At 46.1% G+C, this 22,751-nt stretch overlaps 1 long non-coding RNA gene across 1 annotated transcript in view; it reads left to right on the top strand.

The window, feature by feature from the left end:
* The first annotated feature begins 2,440 nt into the window (after positions 1-2,440).
* Positions 2,441-22,751, top strand: part of LOC123372025 — a 58,878-nt gene continuing 38,567 nt past the window's right edge. The window contains exons 1-3 of the long non-coding RNA XR_006580051.1: positions 2,441-2,609; positions 4,576-4,626; positions 5,113-5,204. This is a non-coding gene — a long non-coding RNA (uncharacterized LOC123372025). The remainder of the gene's footprint in view (positions 2,610-4,575; positions 4,627-5,112; positions 5,205-22,751) is intronic.

The following is a 22,751-nucleotide window of genomic DNA, read 5'->3' as shown; positions in this document are numbered from 1 at the left end:
AACATTAGAATTGCAAGATCAAGCACTCACAAGTTAGGCAATGCCAGCATTAAACCTGCCTGTGGAACATTCGTTCTGCCCCATGTGCATAAGCATTATGATACAGTCTTTAATTATATGCCTGTGTTTGCTTGATGATAGTAAAATTTTGGGAATTAAGATCCCAGAGATCTAGTCCTGGTTCAGGGAGCAGAGTGTGGTCTGAACAGATTTTACAGACAGCATAGCCCAGCATATTGATTTGACACATTAAGGATCATAGTGGTCAACTTTTACTCAAGCAAAAATTCCTGAAATCCAGAGCACTGTAAACCCCAGTTTATAGGGTGTAGTAGCTAGAGCTGGTCCTGTGCTTGCCACAGCACTCCATATTTTAGGCTGTGTGCCTCAGATATTTGTAGTCAGTGCTTTGGATTTCTTTGTCTGGAATTTAAGTGGGTGGCAGTGAATGAATTTATCACCAACTCACTTACGTGTTACAAGGCAAATTAGAACTGCAGGACGTTTACAAGAATAATTGCATCCTCACAACTGAAAAGTTGCTGTTTTGTTAAGGAATAGGACATTTTGTTGACATTTGCGAGCAGTTCTGATGCAGGCACAAATGAGGAGGAGGAATGCAGAAGGGCATATGTGGTTACCCCAGAGGGAAGTACTTTATTCATGATAACACAGAAGAAGTGGCACAGACAGTCAACACTACTTTCAGGTGAGTGTCCAGTTAACTCCTCCATTTCCTTAGAGCCTGCACCCCCCAGCCAGAGTCCTCACCCCTCTACACCCCAACCTCCTGCCCAGAGCCCCCTCCCACATCCTGAACCCCTCATCCCCAGCTCTACCCCAGAGCCCACACCCCCAGCCCAGAGCCTGTACCCCCTCCTGCACCCCAACCCCCTGGCTCAACCCACAGCCCCCTCCCGTACTCTGAATCCCTCAGCCCCACCCCCCATCTGGAGCCCCCTCCTGCACCCCAAACCCCTCATCCCCAGCCCCCCCAGAGCCCTCTGACCCTCCCACACCCCAACCCCCTGCCGCAACTCGCAGCCCCCTCCTACATTCCAAATCCCTTGGCCCCAGCCTGGAGCCTCCTCCTGCACCCCAAACCCCTCACCCAGAGCCCACATCCCCTCCCACATCAGTGAAAGTGAGTGAGGGTGGGGGAGAGTGAGCTATGGAGGGAGAGAGAGGAGGCGGGGCCTCAGGGAAGGGGCGGGGCTAGGGTGTTCGGTTTTGTGCAATTAGAAAGTTGGCAGCCATATTGCTCACACAGTGGAGAACTAAGGGGATTCGCTTGTTCAGTGGTCCAGATTGTACCCTGGGGAATGTCACACCCCCTTGCAGGGTCCCAGATCTCAGGCTCCAGCCTGAGTCCAAACCTCTATACAGCAGTTTTACAGCCTGCAGCCCGAGCCCTGCAGGCCCCAGTCAGCTGACCTGGGCCAGCTGTGGATGTTTAATTGATGGGTAGACATACCCTTAGAGCAGCAGTTCTCAACCCGTGGGACACATGTGGCCCTATTAGCACCCAGCTGCAGCTCAGTTCAGCTGTGTGGTAGAGGCTGGCCCATGTGCTGGGGTCTGGCAGGTTCCCAGCTGCCCACCCAGAGGGGTCTGGGTTTCCCCGCTGCCCATCACAGCAGAGTCAGGGCTTCCGGCCTTCCCCACATGACGGGAGTCTGTGGTCAGGGCTTCCAGATGGCCTCACAGGGTCTGTGGCTGCTGGCTGACACCACAGGGTTGGGGGCGGGACAGGGGTGCAGGGTCTGGGGCAGCCAGCCTACCCCACATGACAAGGGTCCAGGGTTGGGGCAGCCTGCTCCATGGGGTCCAGGGCATCCAACCAACCTCATGGGTCCTGGGGAAGCCATGTGGCAGGGGTGTGGGATCTGGGGCTGTCAGCCCACCCCAGGTGGGCTGCCCTGCCACCCACCCTCTGCAGCCCAGGTAACACATCGTGGGCTGCATTTGCACTTAAGTAACCCTCCAAACAGTAATAATGGGCACAGAGCAAACAGTATGCTACTTAATCCTCTTGTCCGTTGTGTTAATGCCAATTCTCCTTTGCTCACATGCCTGATGTTCTTTATCCTTCTAGTACCTTGAGTGAATTTTGTTTGCAGTTCACTATGGTTCCTACACCATTACTCATTGATTTCTCCAAAATATTTTTTAAAAAATCAGTATTGATTTTACAGGAGCTGTCAGTTACTACCCCTGCAGCCTGTTCTCAGCTTGCTGGCTTTATACAAGCTCAGCTTGCCCCTACCCATCTGGGCTTCATCCGGCTCTCACGCAGGTGCAGCCTATCAGGTTAATTGTGCTAACAACCTGCTCTGCCTTTTGTGAGATGGGCCCTCCATTACATCCCTCTCTTTACTTCTCTCCCTTGTGAAAACTGACCATTTATCCCTACTGTTTTCTGTCTTTGAACCAGTTACTGATTCAGGAGAGACTGTTCCTTTTATCCCATGATTGCCTATTTTGATAAAGAGCCTTTGGTGTGGAACTTCATCAAAGGCTTTCTGAAAGTCCAAAATCTGCCACAAAGAGGAAACAATGGAGTTTTGGAAACAAGGGAGGAGCTGACAGAGATGCTCCGGATCCAGCAGGTATCCACCTCTCTCCTATCAATGTGACAGCCTGGGATGCATGCTCAAATGGCAATTTTCCATAGCTTATAACTTGGATGGATTTTCATGGCACAGCAAAAGGCACCTCTCTGACCTCAGGGCTACCCTCCTCCTAATTCCAGTTCTCTGTTCCAAACCCCTGAAGTGCTAGAGCTGTTCAAAAGTCCAGTCAAACAAAGGTATAGCCCAAAGTACTGATTATTCATTGATCTCATTCTCAGAAACGACTAAACCTTTTTGGATCAAATTTAACAAAAAAATTCAGCAGACACCACACATGGCACATTTCAGTCATTGAGGCTGAAATTTCAAAAGTTCTAGACATCTGAAAATTGCTTTATAATAGGAAGTATTAGGCAGCCTTAATCGTAGGTATTGCTACTGCCCATCCTGCGATTGTTGTACTATTTGTTACTTCTCTTAGCCCTGCCCAGCTATTTGCCCTGGTTTCTGTTCCTCCTGCACACACTGGTAAAAGAATTGTTAATTGAATAGTGAATATTCTCTGCACAGCTACTCCTGTGCAAGGCCACTAAAGGCAATTAGTGACACCTGGGCTACCTCCCTGCACACAATGAGTTGGCCAGTTATAACGGAGGGCACACAACCAGCAAGTGGTCTGTGGGCTCTCTAGCACCAAGTAAGAGACACATCGTATAAGTATCAGGGGGTAGCCGTGTTAGTCTGTATCCACAAAAACGACGAGGAGTCCGGTGGCACCTTAAAGACTAACAGATTTATTTGGGCATAAGCTTTCAGAAGAAGTGAGGTTTTTTACCGACGAAAGCTTATGCCCAAATAAATCTGTTAGTCTTTAAGGTGCCACCGGACTCCTTGTTGTTTTTATCGTATAAGTACAGTCCCTTCTTAAAATTATTTTCTAAGCCAGGGCTGGGCAAACTTTTTGACCTGATGGCCAATTGGGGTATAGAAATTGTATGGCGGGCCATGAATGCTCACAAAATTAGGATTGGGATGCGGGAAGGGGTGTAGGTTCCAGCTGGGGGTGTGGGCTCTGGGGTGAGGCTGGGGATGAGGTTTGGGGTGCAGGTGGGTGCTCTGATCAAGGGGTTTGGAGAGTGGGAGGGAGATCAGAGCTGGGGCAAGGGGTTGGGGCACAGGGAGAGGCTCAGGGGTGCAGGCTCCGAGCAGCACTTACCTCAAGCAGCTCCTAGAAGCAGTGGCATGTCCCTTCTCCGGCTCCTACACATGGAGCAGCCCCCCACCCTCGGAGCGGGGCCACGCCGTGGTTTCTGGGAGCCGGGTGGTGTGCCCCCCAACGTGGCACCCCGGATGGAGCAGGGCAAGCCCCAGACCCTGCTCCCTAGCGGGAGCTCATGGCTTGACTTAAAATGGCCCCGGCCCACGGGCCATAGTTTGCCCTTCCCCCCCGTTCTAAGCATACATTGAATAACATAAAGGGTGGGTTATGCAGTCAATAGGATTCTCTCTACAAGTTCTGGTAATTCAGTGACAAGATTGCCAGTTGGAATATGCGTAGATGTTTTCTCCACTTCCTATACATAAATAAATACTGCTTGTGTGTGTAACTGTCTTCGTGCTACGTCGGAAAGCCACAGAATGGCATGCGGACAGAAACTCTCCTTTAGTGATTGTCTCTTGAAGTAGCATGGCTCCTCGGTAGGAGCCTGAGGAGTGGGACTGTATCCAGCCAGCCCTGGGAGAGGATGCTGAGCGCATACTGAAGAGCTGTCTTCAGCCAGGGCTTGCCAGTTTTACAACTCAGTTCACTGTTCCGTTTGCACACTGGGCTCTTTGACGCAACAGAAAGAGCTGCCTTTTTTTTTTCCTTCCTCTTCAATCTGCCTGGCCAATTTAAAGCTTGTGGATTCTTTCCTCCCCCTCAGGGAAAGCTTACGAGAGGATTTTCTTTTTTTAACAGTTTATTCGATGAAACTGTTTTTTTTCTCCCCCCCCCCTGTAGATTGTTTGCTGTCAGGAAACGTTGAAGCTGAACACAAGGCTTTCATTGCAGGTCAGTAGCTGAACTCCCGACCGAAGCAGTTAACATTCAAGTGTTGCTTTAGCAAGTACCAGAGTTTGCTACAGACAAGTTAGTGAGGTTGTAGCATTCCAGTCAATGCAAAGCTGCCTCCTTAGTGGAAATTTTAGTTTAGCTCTTCAGGGGTTTGCAAAATTAGTTTGTCATCTTTGACATGGAGACAAATGGGCCAAATTGGTGCCTGTTGTCACTTTATTGAGAATAGTGGTGTAACTCTAAGGGTCAGTCTGCCTCTGTGTCATTTAATTACTGCATGGCTTCATTCACTTAACATTTACTAAGACCTACAAGGAACTGTCAGGACAGCAATCTTCTTTTTCTCAAGAATTATATTTTTGAGTTGTAATTTGTTCACTCACTTCTTTTTACCGGTGTTCCTTCGAAAGCCTATTACTGCTTTATACAGGCACGCTGCAGGGAAGGCAGTTATATACAATTGTCTTTTGTATTTCCTTTTAGATTTCTATCAAAAGACCTAAAATTAGTGGCATCAGGAAGGAAGGATGTAGGTGTATCGCTATTGCCTTGCCTCTTTCCAGCCTGTAATTGAGGTAAGTCACTTGTTCTTCTTTCCTTGTCTTTGAAATGGATTCATTGTTGTTCTCTGTACTGTATTTATGGGCATCCTCCTTTTATTTATTTCATTTTTCTCCAGTATGATTAAAAACAGATGGTTGATCAAGTCAGAATTGTAAAACTACTTAATTAAATCCTATACTTTTTATGCTACCCTGGGTAGTTCCTTCTCCCCCTCCCACCCCCACCCCCCTCTAGTTATAATCATGGTAAATAGTGTGGGTGTGTGGATATTGTGCTGGGCTGGTCAATTCTCACACCAACTTTGTGAAATGGAAAATATTTTGACTCCAGTATTCAGCACTTTTCTCCTGTGATGGCTTTCCAGGAGTGTGTAAGTTTAATTGGATTGTTTCAGAACACATTGAATGTATTTCCTACCAGGCACGTTTTTTAAAAATGACATCTTGAAACTAAACAGGCAATCCACAAAATAATAATTTCCATCAGGCTGTGGATTTTCATTCCCCTCAAAATCCCCTGGGATTATAAAGAAATTCATAACTTTCCAAAATATCAAGTCAATATTGATAGAACCCAGTTCATGGGACAAATGTGGTGGTGGCATTGGCTCTACACAATTGTTGAAAATAAAATTGTAGTGAAGTGATTAGTCCAAGTGATTATTCTCTGGGGAACTAAAGAATTATTAACTTAGTTAATTTTCATTTTCAAATGAGTTGAACTCTGGTTAGCACCATGGAGAAACTGATTGTCCTTCCAGAGTTAAGACTGCAGCAAGCAAGTTATTATGAGTCAGATTTTGACACGCACTCCGCAATGTCATCATTTTTAAATCAATCCTTTGGGAACTGTACGTGGCACATCTTAGCCAGGGAAAGTTTAGTTCAAGGTGAACACTGTGGTGTGCGGAGATGGGGCTTAGGGGGGTGGGTCAGAACACTTTCAATTTTGAAAATCCTTCTAGCCCTTTCTTTTGGCTCCTCACATCTCTGAAATGGTTTGCTCGATGACTTCCAAACTGGGCTGGCTGAGGAGAGGTGCTTTTCAGTGGTTCCTGGGAGTTGAGGTGCAGTGAAAATTAGTGAAGGAATTCCAAAGCTACAGAGAGCTGTTTTCAGGCACCTATAATATATCATTTATAAATCTCCACATGAGTAACTTAAGAAAAAGATAGTTAAGGCTCAATAGATTTTAGAACTTTCTTTGACATCAAGCCAAATCTTTGCAACCTTCTCTATCAGATATTTCTGAGGGGGGAAAAAACATATATCCTCTAACTCGAAAGATTAGAAATGCACAATGAAGGACTGCAGCCAGTTCCTCACTGACAAGTAACTGCATATTCATTATCACACCAACCAATTTCCAATGTGCTCTTGACTTTAATTTTGCCGCCTTAAGTCTTGAAACTCAACAATGTAATCAACTAGTGTCAAAATATCACACACCTTTTCTGAAATGAATTTTCAACAGAATGGGTCTGAATCTCCAGTGTATTACGCTACTGGGGCTATACTACCTTTCTTATTGCGCCTGCTCTGGGGTGGGGAACGTGCCTCACCCATTTAAAGGGGAAGTGGTGGTGGGTGGGGGAGAGGGTGAGGATAAATGACACCAAAGCCAAATGACACCAAATGGTTCCAAAGCCAGCACAGAGCTACAGGATCACTGTTGGGGAGTCGGGTGTGTATCTGCAGTTCATTCTCCCAGGGTCCGGACCCCACCTTTCCAAAAGAATGCTTAGGTAGAGATTCTAAGAGCTGGTCTCCTCCATAGGTTTTGCTGCAGGAGGGAATGGTTTGCCCCAAATAAGTATGCTTATGATACCGGCTATGTTGTCCCTATCTTGGTGACATTGATTGTAGTTGTAAAATGCATTGATATAGACTATCAGGGCTGGAAGGGACCTCAGGAGGTATCTAGTCCAACCCCCTGCTCAAAGCAGGACCAATCCCCAGACAGATTTTTGCCCTAGAACCCTAAATGGCCCCCTTGAGGATTGAACTCACAACCCTGGGTTTAGCAGGCCAATGTGCAAACCGCTGAGCTATCCCCTGCCTTATAAACACAGCTAGCTAGCGCATAACATTTTGATCTTCCTTATATAAAACAAAACCTTTACATGCTTCCTTCTGAGATGCTTAAATGAGAAGAGCATATGCACATCTGCACTCTTGGGTAAGTATCTATCTCCATCTCAGTCAATTCTGTCAGAGGTTTGTGCATTCTTTTCCATCTTGCCCTTCTTCACGGTGATAGCAGTAAAACTGGCATGGCTGGTTGGTAATAACTTCTTCCTGGAGTCATGAAATATTTCAGCCTTATGGCACAACTGAATTTGCTTTATGAAGGGCAGTGTGTCGAGGCTGCTAAGCCCCAGGCAAAGCACCTGCTTGTTAGAAAATGGACAGCAGTGCAAACTGGTATCCTGGAGCAGCAGAAACTGCTTTGCAGTGAATGCTGATGCTGGCTTCCCGTGCAACCCTATTAAGTCCGAGGACATGGGGACCCGAGAATAGGAGACCACAGGAAATGCGGAGGGGCAGGGATCTAGGAGGGGGTGTAGAGAGTATGTAAGGGGCTGAGAGGGATGTGGACTGGGGGACACATGGAGGGTGGCAAGGAATCAGGCTCCACCGTCTTAGAATAGGGTGTTCTGGAGGTGGGACAGCATGGAGTTGGGGGGAGGCAGGAGACTGGTATGGCATGATGGAAGGGACACAAAAGGGGTGTACGGAACATGGGGACATAGAAGAAGGTCATAGAAGGAGGCATCAACAGGATGGTCCAGTGGACATGGGTGACCTGGGTTCTATTCCTGGCTGTGCCATTGACCTGCTCTGGGCCTCAGGTTACCCTCACATACCTTTGTCTGTCTTGCCTATTTAGATTGCAAGCTCTCAGGGCAGGGTGCTTTCTCACTGTGTGTTTGCACAGCACCCACTGCTGTTGGGCCCCAGTCTTGGTAAACTCCTCTAGGCACTATTCTAATTATTTAATAAGGAACCCACAAAATGCTATAGAAATAGTCCCCTGGAATTCTGCAGCCAAGAGAAGCCTTTGGCAGAGCTCTGTTCTGCTGCTGGAAGGCTGCAGTGAAACACAGTGTGTTTGCTTCTTCCTATATTTAAGTAAGATCCTTTCATTGTCACTGGAGCACTCCTAGGCTCAAGAGAAAAGATTTAGATGAAAATCACCCATTCCATAATTTCAAGATTCCTCTCAGCAGTGATTAGTAACTGAAGACAGGCTTATTCTCCCCCTGGACAATCTGATCTCTGGCCTTAGAATTTTCTTCCTTCTCTGTCTTGCTGAAGTGTTGAAACAACAACAGCAGCAGCTTCTTCTTCCAGATGTGTTTGGAACTCCGGGCTATGGTGGCATTCTTAATACAGTGACTAGCTGATGCGCCTGAAATGACCACATGTGCATTAGGGAAATTAATGAAGAAACTGGTACAGGCTTTGCTGGGGTGTTTTTTTAACTACTTCTTCCAAAAATACTAATGTTGAGTCTCTCTAGCTTAAAAGGTGAATTGCAAGTCAAGGGCAAAATCATTTATTCAGATGCTGATCCTGCTCTCATTAGAACAGGCAGACTGACCAAGAGAGTTGTAATTATTACATCTCCTCCCTAGAAAGTCGAACAAAACCAAAACCACCCGACCTCTTCCATTTACTAGGAGTACTGGAATAAATGTATGTTCAGCTGTGTAGAACAAGCCCCTTCCTCTCATGTTCCTGGAGTCAGAGCAATACATGTCCTGTCCCTAGAAAAAGCAGGCATTGCTCTTTATTCTTGTTAGCCTTGCAGACCCAGAACACCTACAATGTGAGTGAGCTGGATTCTGTTCCATTTTTGTGCATCATCAATAGACTTTGTTTACTGCAGGCCAGATTGGGATATTGTGAGGCAAAGCTGCAGCTGGACCAGGGCTGCTCCGCAGCTACAATGACTCACCCCCCTTTCTGCGGCATGAGGGATACCTTGGCGCATATCTACCTCGAGTGCACCAGGTTGCAACCCCTTATCCCGGTTTTTCATATCTTTCTCCTTAGGCTCTGGCTGCACTTCTCTCCACACCTCCTGCACACCCATTCTGTGGCCCCATGAAGTTGCAAACCTCCTCGTTTACCTCCTCCTGGTGCTAGCCAAGGTGGCCATCCACTATATTAGGAGGAGGAGGATGGATGGGGGAGGTGCTCTGCAAATGCACAGCCTCTTTCCACTCCTCCCGGAAGTCACGTCTCTGGGCAGAGTTCCACTGGCTCCTTGGATGCCTTCCAGGAGCAATGGGCACCGTCCAGGGTTCTCTGCTCAGTGTCCCCTTCTGGCTCCCTGCTTTTGACCCTATGACCTCACTCCCATCCCTGTTTTCTCATTTGTTGTCCCCTGAACTCTTTTGATGCCTGGGTCCAGTAGCTCCTCCCCTTAGGCTGGGGGGTGGGGGGGCTTTAGATGTGGGCGGGCTTGTGCCCACCCATCCCTGGCAAATCAATAGATACAGTGACACACCCGTCCAGCAAAACCTTTCATGACACATTGCCCAGGCACGTTCCAGCAACTCAGCTGCACTAACTCATCCCTCGAGAGCCCGCAGTGACTCAATCCTCAGAGATGGTGCAGCAACCTATTCATAGGCAGAGCCCTAGTTAGATGACCCCAGGGCACAAGCATTTCATCCTCACCACCCTCCTGATGCCTTGTCGTGTTACAGACTCCCTAGACTTCCCTCCTGCCCTTGTCTGTGCTCTATTCTGACCCTGCTCCAGCCCTGTTCCTGATCTGCTCCAAACCCTGCACCTGCTCCTGGACCCCCAGATCCTTGGACTGACTCCAGCCCAGTTTCAACTTCAGCCTACTTCCATACTCTGATCCTTATGTGGCTTGCCTTTGGACTCTGACCCATAGCCTGCCCCCCTGTCTCAGAGCTGCCCTCGGCCTAGTTCCAACACAGTGTCCGGCTTCGAAAATGTTCCCGCCACCAGAACTGACTGCCCAGAACCCAGAGCCCGACAGCCAACATGGACTAAGGTTCTGCTCAGTATGAGCAAGGCTAAGTTCCACTGGAGTCAGTAGGACCATGCACAGAGTAAACGACTACTGAATGTGAATAAGGGTCCTAAATTCTAGTCAGTTACACTTGTGCAACCCCGTTCAGGGCCTGAGCCAACTCCTGATGAAAGCAGAGAGTCTTTCCCTTGACTTGTGTGGGAAGTGGATCAGGCCCTAGGGAAGGGGGTTGCATAGCAGGATGAACTGGGGTGCCCAGGATATCTGATGTTCTTTTTTGGCGTACAAAGTGTTTATTCTTATTGATGGTGATGTGTGGGCTGGAAAGAGCTTATCCTGACTTTCTGATCCCAGGCTGAGTGTACAAGACTGGCAGTTTACAAAAGCTGCCTTTCTGTTTGTAAACTGAGCACATTTGACATGGAGATTGCTAAGCAACGATAAACTTCGCCATTTTTATGGGAACCAGCTGAGGGGTCACTCAGTTAGGCTGAACTGCAAAGAATGGGGCAGACAATCCCCAAAGCTGTGGATATTCCAGTACTTAGATTTACCCAGCCGGCACAAAACCTTCTATAGTACCTCATTGGTTACCCAGAAGTCAACAGCACAGTTCCCTTAAAGTAACCCAGCCTCAAGCCTCCACCTAGTCCTCCCAAGTCAAATATAATGAAGATTACTGAAAATCTTATTCCTCATATAAAAAAGTTCTACCGATACCAAAGGATCGGACACATTACCTCCCTAGTTAATGAATATTCCAGATCTTGCCTAAATACATGCTTATAGCCAATTCTTATTAACTAAATTAAAAAATTTAAAAAAAAGAAAAGAGAGAGAGAGAGAGATTAGGTTAAAAGATCAGTATACATACAGATATGAGTATAATTCTTGAGGTTTAGATTCATAGCAGAGATGGTGAGCTTTGTAGTTGCAAAGAGTTCGTTCAGAATTGGTCCATAGGCTATAGCCTAATTATATTCAGGGTGGTCCAGTCAGAGCTGGGATCTCAATCTTGGGGTTTCAGCTTTCCCTGCAGTGAAGCATCAAGCAGAGCTGAGATGACAGGATCCGGACCCGAGGATCTGTTATACAGTATTCTAGCAGCCACTTGACCACACAGTCCTGGGTGAACAATAGGTTTTTGATGTAATCTTCTGTCTCCTAAGCCCCAATGGTAATTAGTTACACAAATTAACATAGGGCAATTTATCCATTAGGCAGTCTATCACTAACTTCAAAGAGACGTACAAACAATGACATTATTTCACCCAAGATTCATCTAAATGTTAATATTCCCTTTTGACCTCTGAATTAATAGTTATAGTGCCGGACAGGAACTGTCTGTTGACATGACTAGCATTTATGAATACATACATACAATTAGTATCACTTCTAACAACATAGACTAGAACTTTGAAATGCAAACCTATCTAGCATTGAATGGCCCTCATTACCATTCCCATACTTTCTAACATGACTTTAAAGGTTGGCTCTGGTTATTTAGCCTGCAAGCTGCTTAACTCTTTCTGGCCATGTATCACACTTTGTATAAGATTCGTTGCAATTATATAACAGTGGTAGCAATAATGATTTGCATGATTATATTTTAATTAGGTAACGTCACATCCTGTATTCCCTTAGGAGGAACGATTCGCTCATTCTTCCAGTGAATTATGTCAAAGCAGTGGTTGCTTTGGATTATCACTCAGATCTGATGTAGGATTTTCAGAGGTTTGCCCATCAGTCTGAGTGTAGTCCAATCCCTGCTCAGAGACTGCTTTTTAACTTTTTAATATATAGTGCAACAACTCCTCAAGATCAGTGTGATGCCCCAGGTTCTTCCCCATGGGCTAACTTGACATTGGTCTCAGAGAAAAATGCCCCTTTCTTTGTAACTTATTTCTTAAATGCTGGGTGAGTGAAGTCTGTGGCTCCACAGTTTACTCTCAGGTCAAACTGAAGTTATGGATCGAGATCTTCAGAAACAGAAACTTGTGGTTAGGTTATAAAGCCGTATTTAGGGACTTAAATAAACAGCCTGATTTTCAAAAGTGTTAAGCGCCCAGCAGCTTCCACTGATTGGATGGGAGTTCTTAGGTTTTCATCATTTTTGAGATCTGAGTAAGGATTTAGGAGTAAAATTACCCAGAGCACCTGAGTGACTTAGGGACCTGATTGCCTAACTCCCTTGAAGATAGGGCTTAGGCTGCTCAAATTTTGAAAATGTTACCTTCAAAACCCAATTTTAGAAAATCTTGGCCGTGGTGTTTAGAGCATGATCAGTAAGCATTGTATGTGTCTGATGTCTGTGTCAGTCACTCAGTAGTGGAGAGAGGGTGTGACAGGCTGCAGTCATGAGAAATCCCCTAGCTACCACCTGAGCTGGAACAAGGACTGTACCAGGGAAAGGATTGGGCCCAGACTAGAAAGCCGTCTCGTCTGTGAAAGAAGCTTATTGGAACATCTCTGAGGGTGAGATTTCATCTGTATTCAGTTACCTACTATATTAGGCTTAGACTTGCATATTTTTGTTTTATTTTGCTTGGTAATTTACTTTGTTCTGTCTGTTATTACTTGGAACCACTTAAATCCTACTTTTTATACTTAATAAAATCACGTTTTGCTTATTAATTGATCCAGAGCAAGTAATTAATACCTGGGGGAGCACACAGCTGTGCATATCTCTCTATCAGTGTTATAGAGGATGAACAATTTATGCGTTTACCCTGTACAAGCTGTATACAGAGTAAAATGGATTTATTTGGGGTTTGGATCCCATTGGGAACTGGGTGTCTGGGTGCTAGAGACAGGAGCACTTCTTAAGCCATTTTCAGTTAAGTCTGCGGCTTTTGGGGGATGTGGTTCAGACCCTGGGTCTGTGATGGAGCAGACTGGTGTGTCTGGCTCAACAAGGCAGGGTTCTGAAGTCCCAAGCTGCCAGGGAAAACTGGCTCAGAGGTAGTCTCAGCACATCAGGTGGCAGTCCCGAGGGAGTTTCTGTGACCCAACCCATCACAGAGGGGTTAAAAGGTCATCAGTTCTGAAGGATGCATTGTGTGGATTTAGGCTGCTCCAGTGTACGCTTGGGACTGGACCAAGCTCTAATCAATCCCAGAATAAGGTGGGCATACATGTGACTTTGCTTCTGTTCCCATCCCTCCATCCCATCATTGCTGCGCTGGGTGCAGCTTGGCCAGACCAGAAAATCTGGCCCTGTATCTCTAAAGATTTGTCAGCATTAGGGATTTTTGTACTGGTGTAGCTATACCAGTGCACTTACTCCACACTGGGGGTGAACATTCTCATAGCTACATTGGTGTAAAAATCCCTAATGCAGGTGAGCCCTGGGAGTTTCATTTATACTCAATTGTTGACTCCCACTCTGTTCCCATGCACTTTATTTAGGAATAATTGGAAGCATATATCTGCCCAACCCAGCCTCTTTTCAGTTTGGATGTTTTTGTTGCAAAGTTTATACATGGATGTTGACAAGATATATAGTATTGTTTAGTGTGACATAAATAACCTACCTTACGATTGTTTTTTCATAAATTGCCTGTAAATAAAGAGCTTCATAAGGGAAAATATAACACATTTGAATGGTGCTTCAAATGCTAGAGCGTTAGAAATAAATCAATACACACTTTAGATTAACCATTTTATTATGACAGTGGAGGTGGCTGGCTTAGCACTATATGTGTTAGGCTGGTTTTAGCTATGGAGGCAAAAACAGCCTAAAGAAAATGTCACCCGTCCTCCAATTTGTATGACTGTGAAATGTGATTTTACTAGTGGTCAGGCCCTGTGGTTTTCTAACACCTAACCACATCAAATATACGTCCCTGGGAATGAACTGCCCCCCAAATATCACAGCTCTCTCCAAGCATTTGTCAGGAAATGGAAAGAACTTACTTAATGCAAAAGGAATGAGAGGAAGGAGTCTCAAAATCATAGGAGAGAGGGAGAAACAACCTTTCCTGCTAAAACTCCTAACAATTAATGTTACTAAGATACCAGTGTTTTTAACTCCACAACCTTAGAGCTGCAAGAGAAGACTTTTACTAAATGGTGTAGCGCACATCTCAAGTCAATGAACTATTGTATAAAGAAAGTCTGGGCCCCTGGTCTTTAGCTGTGGCCAAGAAAGAGCTTACAACACACTGTGTGGTGTAGTGTGTGTGTGTGTGTGTGTACGTACATCTCTAAAGATGGATTTAAACAATCTTTGTGCTCCTTAGATCCTGAGGCTGCTCTACATCCCATACACAACCACTTACCCTGGTTGCCAAAGGTTTCAAGGGGCCAATACGTTAGCCAGGAGTTGCTGGGGTCCATGGAATCCCTGAAGATGCCCCTTACAGCAGCTGCAGGGATGGGTTTGTGTAGCAGCCACTGTGCCAACTCTGTGCCACTGGAGGAACCCGCTATGTGGAATGATCAATGCCTGGCTGTTTACACTGCTCTTAGGGTCACTCTTTCCTAGTGGATTAGTACAAGGCAGCCGCACCCCAGGGAGGGTGTGGCCAGGGCCAGCTCCAGCTTTTTTGCCACTCCAAGCAGTGAAGGGAAAAAGAAAAAAAAAGATAAACCCACGATCGGCGGCACTTCAGCAGCAGCTCTACCGCGCCACTTCATTCTTCGGCGGCCGGTCCTTTCCTCCGAGAGGGACTGAGGGACCCACTGCCAGAGACGTAGCTGTGCTGCCCCTTTTCATTGGCCACCCCAAGCACCTGCTTCCTGGGCTGGTGCTGGGAGCCGGCCCTGAGTGTGGCCCTGGGATTTTGACGCATGATGTAGATGTTTCTACAGATCAGTCTGCAGATGTGGTGTCTGGTTTTCTTTGCTGGTCACCATTTGCTTCATCTGGTGAATCAGAGAGTCTAGGTCCATGTGGAGAAAAAGATTTTTTACTTTGTCGGATACAGAACAGTCTATTGGTTTCTTACATGCTGGGTTGAAATCCTGCTGACACAGAGCCACTTGAAGGATCAGCCCCCTTCTGGAGTGTGTAGATCTTGGGCTGGTTGGTAAATGGATAATACCATGACCCACACCCACAATACTAAGTCTGGGTGACTTTTGTCACTAGATTTAGGAATTAGTGCTTGTGTTATGCTTCGTTTCTAGACTGAGCGCCTGTAGGAGCTGAGTTTTGAAGAATGCTACTGAAGTCTTTCCTTTGGAGCCTGTGGGAATTTGAGTGATTTGCATGTTTTTATACTGATCCCTGATTCCAGGGTCTTTGAATTTCTCTGAGAAGTGCAATCTTACTCTCAGATGAGTCTCACCTTTCAGCCGTGCCATGTATTCCTCCATTCTGGCAGTCCAGAGTCTGGCAGTTCCTGAATTTACTTCCACTCTCATTGAACTCTCTAACCAGTGCTTAATTTGTGTCCGTTCAGAGCCCCCAGCACCTCTGGGCTTGGTGCATCAGTTATGAATGTAAAAAATTGCTTGAGCTCCGGCACCTCTTTCATTACAAATTAAGCACTGTCTCTAACCCCACAGTCAATTGAAGCAGTCAGTTTGCTGGATTTCTTTTCCTTTAAATAAGCAATCAAGTCTTACATTTTTTTCCCCAGAGAGCAGAGCTGCAGGTGATGTGTCATTTGCAATAGGGTCTAGCATCTTTGATGCAGAGGCCTTCAGCATCTTCCTGACTTTCTGCTTCTGGTACTTCCCAACAGCACAGCAGTGGGCTTTTTCTTTGGTATAAGATGTAAGATTCAAGTTTTAGAGGAGACAGATCAGTGAGAGGAGGCATTGAGGGGGAAGGAAGGCTGAGTAACAGGAGTGGGTGTACAGATAGAAGCCTGCACTGAGGTTGCACAGGTGGGACTGAAAGCATAATTTGGAGCCCCTGGAGCTAAACCTTTAGTACTAACCATGATGCATGTGATGGAAGAATCCAGCATTGCTCTCAGATCCCAGGGTGAGGTAGTCCAGAAACAACATCACTTTGCTTGTACCGTGCACATTTGATCAGGAAGTCACTAAGAGAGATGATAAACAGGGGACCCACAATGGCATTTTTATAAAGTCACTTCTCAGAGCAGAACTGCCCTTTAAAATCCAGTCCCTTCTCTTGCAGAGGATTGTTCCGCATTTGTAGGCAGATGGACTCTATAATCTGAGGATTTTTCTGTCTCTTAATTCGATGAGTCTATGGAAATAGAATCCTTCAGGAGGATGACGGCATTAGTGGACAGAGAGGACTACTCCTCAGGGTATCTGTTGATCGTAATGCTTACATATTCCAGTTATCAATAACTACCAGCTGCTATTGCAATTATTGGAGGACTGCAGTAATTTCCAGAACTCCTTCCTATCATTTGGTCTGGCAAATGCATTATGAGTTTCCTTTTCAACTGGTCTAGAAATAGCACAGCCCTCAGGGAGGCTAAATTTTGGTAATTCCCTTCTTTCATTAGCGTATGACGGCATCAGTGGCCTGCTCCCATTCCCATGGAAGTCAACGCTAAACGACCCAGTCAACGACCAAGTGCGGGATCAAGCTCCAGCCTTTCAGGAGGCCAGATTAGCAGCTTGTCAGGTGATATATCTGCCATCAGGCTTTGGTCGGTCTTCTCCACTGAATTTTGCTCACTTGGGAGAGTCATTTCGTATTCAGGATGAGGTCCTGTTTGGATTTGTTTTAAATTTAACCTTAACTCTGAATTTTCTAGGATTGTCATGCTTGGTTTGGGGGTAATTATAACATGCATGTAATATTTTTTACCCTTAATTTACGGATCTATACTAGAGCTGCTTGCCATATTTCAAATTCTGAAATTTCAAATGGTCACAGTTGAGGAGGAGGTTTTTTTCTTGAATGGGGCAACATTTTCAAAAGTGAGCTAGACACACAGTGACCGGCCATACTGCAAGCGGAGGTGTGACTGTAGCACAGGTAGACATACCTGCACTAGCTTTAAGCGTAGCTTTAAATAGTGAAGACTTGGTGGCACTGGCTTCAGCATGGGCTAGCAACCCAAGTAGGTGCCCAGGATCCCTTCTGGGCTTGTATTTGGGTGGCTAGCCCGAGTACAAGCCCATGCCACCACATGAGACATGAGCATGTCTACCTGTGCTACAAACACATCTTCACTTTGCTGAAGGATCGTGATCTCATCTGTACTCTCACCTTTAACTCCAGTTTGGTGTGGTTTCTTGTCTGAGAATATTTCTAAAACCATGTGGAATTGCTGAGCTAGTAGATGTAAAGATATTTCAATACATGCAAAATTCAATTCAATTAAGTGCTGTTAGTGAAAGCTGTTAGCACCTCCCTCTCCTCATCTGCTCAGCCAGAGCAATGGAAGGAGGTGGAGGAGGAGAACTGGAGACATTATCCGTAGGAAGATAGAAACTGGCCTAGTGAATCCCCCACTGGTACATGGCAATATTTATCCCATCTGCCACAGTGGGCAATCAGTAATGCTGCAGAGAAAGTCAGTCCCCACCCTGCTTCATATTGCTTCCACCCAGTCCTGCACTGATGAGTATTTCCTTATTGAAGCCTAGCAGGCAGTTAGTCTGAGATTTGATTGGTGGGGTTTGGGGGTACAGGTTGTTTGAGGCTCCAGAGGGGGACCCCCTCACAGCTTTTTCATCTCAATTTTACTAATAAAGGAAAGTGCCACTGCGCATCAGGAAACCAAGGGGGAAGTGAGAGGCCATCTCCTGCCCTGGGGAAACTCGGATCCAGGGGAGTTCCTCTTTCATCTGAGGGGAGCTGGGAGAGGACAGCTGGGTTGCACCTTGCCATCAAAAGGACTATAAAGCATGGGCCAGCTTTCCCTGAAGGTGAGTAGAAAGCTAAGGGAGACTCTGCCAAAGGAAGGTTTGGAGCCAGGGGAACAGCTGGTAGATTTGCTGTGTGTTACGCCTCTCGAGTTGTTCGGGATTATTTGGCCAGCCAAACAAAAGCTTTGCATGACCGCTTGGGTTCTTTTGTGGAACTCACAGGGCCACATCCTGAGCTGGTATACACAGCTCTGTTGAAGCCAGTGTAATGATCCCAATGTACATCAGCTGAGGAGATGGCCTACTGAGTATATCATGGGCATAACCCTGGCAATCAGCAGGAAAGTCTTGCTAAGAGGTAGGGGGTTGTTTTCATTTTTCTAAACAATTCCGCTGTGAATTCAGAGGGATTAAGGCCAAGGCCTGGCTACAATTCCCCTTTTCTTATGATGCAGAACTACTAATGTTATTAGTGATATAATTATCTGGCCATTGAACAAAGCCAGCTGCGGTATTTGATTCTGACTTACTGTGACAAGCTAAAGGCTTAAGTTATGATCTTATTGGCTTATGCATCTTCTCTTGCTTGCTCCACTGCAGCTGTAACTAGCTGTTGGTTCCTGATTTTCATTGTGCCTGAGGCAGGGAGGATCTCTTGATACTGCATAACAATACAGTCAATGGAAAAACTGGCTTTTCTCTTTGCTATTTGATGTAGACGTTTTGGAGCTGCAGTGTCCAGCACATTAGTTTAGGCTCTGCGTCTACCAGTTCATGATACCAGGGAGAATTGGCTTGCCCAGCTAAACGATACTCTATTGCTGAGGTTCAAGTCATATGCCATAACCATTGCTGCTTTTCCTCTGATCTACCAATTGATTTAGGCTGTCTTCCAGACTAGTTTGCTGACCTCTTTGCCCTAGAGGAAAGATTGAAATCTGTGTGTGCTAACACAGCAGGTACAATTAATGCTTGTTAGCATTTCAGAAATGCTCTGACATTCTTCACCTCAATGCCAAGCAAAGATCCTCTCTCTCCTCATGCACTCTTGATCTTTTCTACTCTTCACCTTCTGACAGGTCTCTCCAGCCAAACTGGTTAGTGTGGCCAATAGCAGATCTATGTCAAAAGTTTAGGTCTTTTAGGCTTGATTCAGCAAAGCATGTAAGCATGTGTAAAATTTTAAGCAAGCAAGCAAGACAATTGAAGCCAATGGGATTATTTCCATGCTTAGGGTGACCAGATGTCCCAATTTTATAGGGACAGTCCCTATATTTGGGGATTTCTTATATAAGCACCTATTACCTCCCATCCTTTGTCTTGACTTTTCACATTAGCTGTCTGGTCACCCTATGCTTAAACTTTGCTGGATGGGGCATCAGATGCTAGTAGGTGAGCTTTGGGTGTGCTCATATGGGAGATGCTAAAGTTTTTAATATGTGAAATGAGGTGTCCTGGTACAATTAGGGTTGCATCTGGCTTTTACCTTTGACAGGACCTTAGAAGCTCTTAAGTTAAAAGAGTGACTTACTTTACAAAAAAGAGAGAGAAGTGGCTAATGCCCTCCATATGACCCCACTAGATGACTCCCCCAGTTTGACAACGAACCATTGATAACTTCTCTTTGGACATGATCTTTCCACCAGGTGTGCATCCACCTTATAGTAATTTCATATTTCCCTAATTTGCTTATGAGACTGTCATGTCAAAAGCCTTATGACAATCAAGATATATCACATCTACAGCTTCCCCCCATCCTTGTTCTCAACCAGGGGTATGCATAACCCTGGGGGTATGCAGGGGTCTTCCAGGGGTACATCAACTCATCTAGATATTTGCCTAGTTTTACAACAGGCTACAGAAAAGGTACTAGCGAAGTCAGTACAAACTAAAATTTCATACAGATAATAACTTGTTTATACTGCTCTATATACTATATCAGTGTTTCTCAACCTGGGCAGTCATGAGTTATTTTATAATTATATGATAAAAATGAGAAAGTAAGCAATTTTTCAGTAATAGTGTGCTGTGGCACTTTTTTTGTATTTTTATTTCTGAGTTTGTGAGCTAGCACTTTTTAAGTGAAGTGAAACTTGGGGTATGCACGACAAATCAGCCTCCTGAAAGGGGTAAAATAATCTGGAAAGTTTGAGAACCACTGCACTAGGCCAGTAATCCTGTCCAAGAAGGAAATATAGCAGGGCTTCTCACTGCTCATAGCGTATTCCAGACTGCAGCAGCACACTTAGGGTATGTCTACACTACGGAATTATTCCAATTTTACAGAAATCGATTTTTGGAAACAGATTGTATAAAGTCGAGTGCACGCAGCCACACTAAGCACATTAATTCGGCGGTGTGCGTCCATGTACCGAGGCTAGCATCGACTTCCAGAGCGTTGCACTGTGGGTAGCTATCCCATAGTTCCCGCAATCTCCCCCGCCCATTGGAATTCTGGGTTGAGATCCCAATGCCTGATGGGGCCAAAAATTTGTCGCAGGTGGTTATGGGTAAATGTCGTCAGTCAATCCTCCCTCCGTGAAAGCAACGACAGACAATCATTTCGCACCCTTTTCCCTGGCTTGCTCGGGCGGATGCCATAGCACGGCAACCATGGAGCCCGTTCAGCCTTTTTTCACTGTCACCGTATGTCTACTGGATGCTGCTGACAGATGCGGTACTGCAGCGCTACACAGCAGCATCCCCTTGCCTTTTGCAAGTTAGCAAAGACGGTTACCAGCCCTACTGTACCGTCTGCTGCTTTGCAAGTTGGCAATGACGGTTACCAGTCATACTGTACCATCTGCTGCTGTCATGGGTGCTCCTGGCCGGTCTTGGTGAGGTCGGTCGGGGGCGCCTGGACAAAAATGGGAATGACTCTCCAGGTCATTCTCTTCTTTAAGTTTTGTCTAATGGAGAGTCAGTCCTGCCTAGAATATCAGGCAAGCCTACTAAAGAACCAGAGAGGCAAACGGCCACTCTGGGTCAGAGCCCCAGACATCCCGCAGAAATGATGAGCTGCATGCCATTCTAGGAGGTGCCCCTGCAACAACCCCACCCGTTGCTTCCCTTCTCCCCCACCCTTCCTGGGCTACCGTGGCAGTTATCCCCCCATTTGTGTGATGAAGTAATAAAGAATGCATGAATAAGAAACAACACTGACTTTATTGCAAGCAGAGATCAAAGGAGGGGGGGAGGGCGGTTGGCTTACAGTGAAGTAGAGTGAACCACCATTCTGCACTTGCTCAGCCTATAACTGAAAATGGGAATCTGTGACAAGCACTAGGATAGAAGCACAGGCAGGACTGAATCTCCATTTGTGTGTGGGCCTTTGGTTGACACTGGTAAAATACAAAATGTCCCAGGATATGTATGTTGGGGGACAGTTCTAAATGGCAGCTTAATTTTTTTATTTGCAGCAAAATGTAGAGGTCTAAGTGTCTGATTGTGAGCCCTGGTAGCAAGGAGTAGGCTGGGGTAGGCGCGACCGCGCGGTGCTGTTGACTGGGAGAGCAGCCTGAGGCAGAAGCCTCCAGCTGCCATGATATTCCAGGCAGGATTGAATCTCCATTAGACAAAACTCAAAGAAGAAAATGACCTGGAGTCATTCCCTTTTTTTGCCCAGGTGCCCCCGGCCGACCTCACTGAGGCCAATCAGGAGCACCCACGGGATGACAATGACAGATATCAGTCATACTATACCGTCTGCCATCTGCAAGGCAAGACAAGGGGATGCTGCTGGGTAGTGCTGCAGCACCGTGTCTGCCAGCAGCATCCAGTAGACATACAGTGACATTGAAAAAAGACGAGAAATTATTTTTTTCCCTTTGCTTTCACGGGGTGGGGGCTGATGACATATACCCTGAACCACTCGCAACAATGTTTTTGACCCTTCAGGCTTTGGGAGCCCAGCCCAGAATTCAAATGGTTTTCGGAGAGTGCGGGAACTGTGGGATAGCTACAATCGTCAGTCGCCCCTCCCTCCGTGAGCATCCATTTGATTCTTTGGCTTTCTGGTATGCTTGTCTCAGCTCCTTAAGTTTCACACAGCACTGTGTTGAGCCCCTGTTGTGGCCTCTGTCCATCATGGCCTTGGAGATTTTTTCAAATGTTTTGGCATTTCGTCTTTTGGAACGGAGTTCTGATAGAACTGATTCATCTCCCCATACAGAGATCAGATTCAGTATCTCCCGTATGGTCCATGCTGGAGCTCTTTTTTGATTCTGGGACTGCATGGTCACCTGTGCTGATCAGCGCTCCACGCTGGGCAAACAGGAAATGAAATTCAAAAGTTCGTGGGGCTTTTCCTGTCTACCTGGCCAGTGCATCCAAGTTCAGATTGCTATCCAGAGCGGTCACAATGGTGCACTGTGGGATAGCTCCCGGAGGCCAATACCGTTGACTTGTGGCCACACTAACCCTAATTCGAAATGGCAATACCGATTTCAGCGCTACTCCCCTCATTGGGGAGGAGAAGAGATATTGATATTAAGAGCCCTTTATATTGAAGTAAAAAGCTTCGTTGTGTGGACGGGTGCAGGGTTAATTCAGTTTAACGCTGCTAAATTCGAGATAAACTCGTAGTATAGACAGGCCTACGGGTATGTCTACACTGGCAGAGCTTCTTCGCGGGCAGTTACATCACCACTCAGAGAGCGCTGAATGGAAACCGCTGTTGTGTCTTCACACTGCCAGCTGCCTGCTCAATAGCATGTTCACACTTGCATTGGCATTTGGAGCAGTGCACTCTGGGCAGCTATCCCACAGAGCATCTCTTCCTCTTCTGCTGCCAAGAG

The sequence above is a fragment of the Mauremys mutica genome, chromosome 5 (genome assembly GCF_020497125.1).
Source record: "Mauremys mutica isolate MM-2020 ecotype Southern chromosome 5, ASM2049712v1, whole genome shotgun sequence".
Classification (NCBI taxonomy): Eukaryota; Metazoa; Chordata; order Testudines; family Geoemydidae; genus Mauremys; species Mauremys mutica.
The sequence above is the reverse complement of the archived record's forward strand: the minus strand, read 5'-3'. Positions and strand labels throughout refer to the sequence as shown.